Here is a 4,710-nt window from a genome sequence, read left to right as displayed (position 1 = left end):
GCCGCCCTCGGTCTCACATCAAAGGCGCCCCACTCGCACAACGAACCCGCCGCCCTTCTGGAGCCGAAAGCCGATCCATAGATCCCCATTTGGACGCGCACGTCCGCCTTCTTGGATCCATCGCTGCCATCGTGGATCCGCCGCCGCCGTCGCCGCGGAACCCCTCGGACGCCTCCGCCTTCGTGGATCCATTGTTGTCGTCGTGGATCCACCTCTTCCTCCTCCGTTGCTGCCCCTCCGCCCCACCTGCCGGCATCGACCTCATCTAGCACGCCTACCTGGTCGGGGCCCCTGACTCGTCGTCCGCCATCGTCGCCGGGCAGGGAGTGTCCGCGGCCGCGGCACGGGCCGCGAGGCCTTCCTTCTGCAACCGATGAGATGGTAAGAAAAGTTGATGTGAGCGGTGGAAATTGATGTTTCCTTTGGTCTTGAGTTGTTTACTGCTTGTGCTTTTGTGCTTTTACAGGTCCCTTTGGTGAGGACGTGGATGGAAGTCCTTCCTCCAAGGATCGACGTTTTTAGGGCAGAAGGAAGAGCTCTCCTCCTATCGACGGGCAAGATGGATGCACCCAGGTGGGAAAATCAGAATCTACCATTTTGCTTGTGTCTGCTACGTTGATAATGCTGGGATCAAAGTAACTTAGGATCAGTAGATCTGTGACAATTCCCTTGGGCATGATAGCAATGGAAACTGGTCGAGTTTTGAATGTACGTATGTCATGCTATTATTCTCTGTCACTACAAAAACTTAGCAAATGTACATACTACTGGAGGGATGTTGTGATTACGATTGATCTGAGCCAGTGCACACATTGATGTCTCATTCAGCATTAAGCATATGGATTCGTTAATTATTCTCCCTGGATATATTTAATAGAGTCGTTTGTTGCTTCCTTCTCTCTGAATTCAACATTTGGTTCAGCAGTGCCCACAACCTTCCAGGTTAGCAGGATTTTTCGTGTATGTTATCACATAGGACCAGGGATTTCAGAAGGGCTGGTCAGTACACAGTGGTTCTTAACCTATATATGTATAGTGTACACTAGAATTATTTGTAGAGCTATACCTTGTATTGCGCACAGTTGTTCTTGACATATATACAATCCGGCTATTGATACTTGCGTCCTATATGTTTACGTTACAACTGAAACTTAGAATTACTGGTTGCTAAATGGCATGCATAAAAAATTGAACTCGTGTTTTTTACTTCTTCCTTTCTGAAGTATTTGATGGAGAACAATGATTTCATGGTGATTGGGATAATTGGTCCACCTGGTTTGGCAAGTCAACCACCGTGAACGAGAATTATGGATACGACACAAGCTCCCCCTTAACTACATTCATATACTCATATGGTTCCATTGTACTTAAATTGCGGTTCCCTTTTTACTTATACTATGGTTCCTTCTACCTTTTTTCTTGCCAGTAACCAATAATTGATCAATATTTTCTACTGCTCTGGCGTTTTCTTGGTATCTGTCTATGATATTTTGCTGGTCTTATCAGAACGGAATAATGATTTTGCCATGTGGGAGCCCATGCTTACAGTAAGTTGTCTGGCTATAATTTCTATGTACACACTTCTTTAGGGAATTATAATCATTTGTTTCTGGTAGTGTATCTCATTGGACTTGATGCATTATGTTCTAACATTATGAGAATGGAATTGTTCCATTATATGGTACTAATGAAAACGTTTGGCATTAATCTGTGTTCATCTAACTAAAATATGGTGACTCCGCCCTATAGCTAAAAGTGATATTTGCCAATATTGTGGAAAGCTAAAATGAGTGTTGTACTGTATTTTTACATGTTACTTTGCTGAAGTGACATAGCAGACCCATCATTTTAATCTTCATTATCTTCACCGAACAAGGGAAAATAAAATTGATAACCTCATCAGGCAGTGAAGATTGCACGGCCAGTCTCTGTTTTGTGCATGCTAGGTGAGCATCATGAACTGTTATACTTGCCTTACGAGTATTTTTCCTTCAATCAGATTCTCACTTATATTTCTGTGAATAAATAAATCTTTTCATTTTCTTGTTGGGAAAAAAGTCCCTGTAATCCTTCCCGCCACAGCCTAATGTGGGCTGCATGCCTTAGCATGTGCCTGATCCTTACAGAGTTTGAGGGCAGCTACTAGACTTCATGATTTGGCAAATATATATTTAAGGGTGAATAAGGACATTTAATCATTTCATATACCATGAACATCATAAAAAGCAGATTGAGCATGTGGAGATATTTAAGTGTGCATATTTGATACATTTTCCTTTTGTTGATCATTTGCTTCATGCTTGTTCTGCGGATTGGAGTTTGTTCTCAAAGAAGGAGACACTGATCGCTAGCGAAACATATGACCAAGAGTCCCCAGGACCTACATCATCGACTAATAACCAGCCTCAAACACCTGCCCAGGTCAGCTATCTTTCTCAAACCAGTATTTTTTGGTTTGATCATTCGCCATGTCATGTGATTTTGATTTAATTGATAGGTTGTTTATTCCTTTGATCAGTATAAACAGGTTATAAGTTTTGAGTCTAAGGTATACCCCTAATGCCACTTTACATGCTGTTGAAAACTGCAGGCTGCTCCAGCAGTAGTGAGGATGCCTTGCAGTATGATACTTGATACCATGCTAACAGAATTATGATTACCGAAGGCTGAATAACGCCGGGAAATATATGGCGGTAGCAAGGTCTGAGTCAGTCTTTTTAGCACTCCTATGCTACTTCATGATAGTGAATCTACCCGTGCATCCATATCTGGAGTCCTCTTCATATGATGATGCAGAAGAGCACACTGCTGCTATTGAAGCCAAAGGTGCTTGGAAAACACAGCTAATACAGAGATCTGAGACTACAACTAAAACCATAGGAAGCACCTCCAGGACTAGAATGAGCAGCTCATGCAGCTACTCAACATAGTGAATGTGAGCTGCTCATTCTGGTTCTAGAGGCGCTTCCTACGGTTAATCTTGGTAGGGCCGACACACTATAAATTAATTAGCCTTGTCTTCATTGCAGAATTGAAATAATCTTAAATTCAAATTTCATCTTTTAATTGACTCTTCCATATCTCGATCAGAAGACCTTGAGTGGGGGTGGAGGCTGGATTGTGAGCCAGATGCCCCATCAACAGGGGCGGTAAAGGAGAAGAAGATAGTTGTTTAACGGTATGGTTATGTGTTTAGGGAATTATAATCATTTGTTTCTGGTAGTGTATCTCATTGGACTTGATGCATTATGTTCTGACATTTTGAGAATGGAATTGTTCCATTATATTCTACTAATGAAAACGTTTGGCATTAATCTGTGTTCATCTAACTAAAATATGGTGACTGCATCCTATAGCTGAAAGTGATATTTGCCAATATTGTCGAAAGCTGAAATGAGTGTTGTACTGTATTTTTACAGGTTACTTTGCTGAAGTGACATACTAGACCCATCATTTTAATCTTCATTATCTTTGCCGAACAAGGAAAAATAAAACTGACAACCTCATCAGGCAGTGAAGGCATGGCCAATCTCTATTTGTGAATGCTAGGTGAGTATCATGAACTGTTATACTTGCCTTAGGAGTATTTTTCCTTGAATCAGATGCTCACTTATATTTCTGTGAAAAATAGATCTTTTCATTTTCTTGTAGGAAAAAAAGTCCCTGTAATCCTTCCCGCCACAGCCTAACGTGGGCTGCATACCTTAGCATGTGCCTGATCCTTACAGAGTTTGAGGGCAGCTACTAGACTTCATGATTTGGCAAATATATATCTAAGGGTGAATAAGGACATTTAATCATTTCATATACCATGAACATCATAAAAAGCAGATTGAGCATATGGAGATATGTGAGCATACATAGTTGGATACATTTTCCTTTTGTTGATCATTTGCTTGATGCTTGTTCTGCGGATTGGAGTTTGTTCTCAAAGAAAGAGACACTGATCGCTGGCAAAACATATGACCAAGAGTCCCCAGGACCTACATCATCGACTAATAACCAGACTCAAACACCTGCCCAGGTCAACTATCTTTCTCAAACCAGTACTTTTTGGTTCGATCATTCGCCACATCATGTGACATCGCATGGGGCATCAGTAGCGACCCACACACTAGCACAAGGATGTAAAGATGGGTACTACCATTTACATTCCAGCCAGAAGACCTCACCTCATTTCTCCAAACTGTGAGTATTGTTGTCCTGTAAATTTCTTGGGTGTGCACCAAGCGTTAGATGAATTGCCTTCAAGAACCTCATGGTCAACTGCGTGTGCCCTTTGTGTCTGCAACTGCATACTTGTTGTCTGAAATTCATCACGAGTTAGGGTTTAGGAGAAAATATTTCCTTGAGAATTTTAGAGATAAATGACAGAATTTTGGTGCTACTAAGAAAGGATATGTTACTTTTAGAGCTTTGTGTTTGCCTGATTATGCGAACTGATACATACTACCTAGAAGTTCAACAGTCAAGATCCAATGTAAATGGTAGTAATTGAGGATCTCAAAAATAGGCATCGCAAAAATCTGTCAAAAATGACAACGCTTGGCCAAAAGGCTAAAGAAGAAAACCTGTAGATTCTTTTGGTTTGCCGATTCCAAGCTGAGTGAAAAAAAAATATTTACACGTTACTGATTCATGTACTTCTAGAAGTAATGTTAGTGGAAAATTTGCACAACCATCATGATTTGGTACTGTTCACGTGCCCCT

At 41.3% G+C, this 4,710-nt stretch overlaps 1 long non-coding RNA gene across 2 annotated transcripts; it reads left to right on the top strand.

Annotated features, from left to right (window-relative positions):
- Nucleotides 1–2,875: 2,875 nt before the first annotated feature.
- On the top strand, nucleotides 2,876–3,179 carry LOC125523525. 2 transcript variants are annotated; one of them, XR_007290278.1, is made up of 2 exons: nucleotides 2,876–2,983; nucleotides 3,094–3,179. It is a non-coding gene; the product is annotated as an uncharacterized LOC125523525 (long non-coding RNA). The 2 variants fall into 2 exon arrangements; XR_007290277.1 differs by having other exon boundaries at nucleotides 3,091–3,179.
- Nucleotides 3,180–4,710: the final 1,531 nt, after the last annotated feature.

This window comes from Triticum urartu, chromosome 7 (genome assembly GCF_003073215.2).
Source record: "Triticum urartu cultivar G1812 chromosome 7, Tu2.1, whole genome shotgun sequence".
In the NCBI taxonomy this organism is placed as follows: domain Eukaryota; kingdom Viridiplantae; phylum Streptophyta; class Magnoliopsida; order Poales; family Poaceae; genus Triticum; species Triticum urartu.
This window is presented reverse-complemented; position numbering and strand designations above follow the sequence as displayed.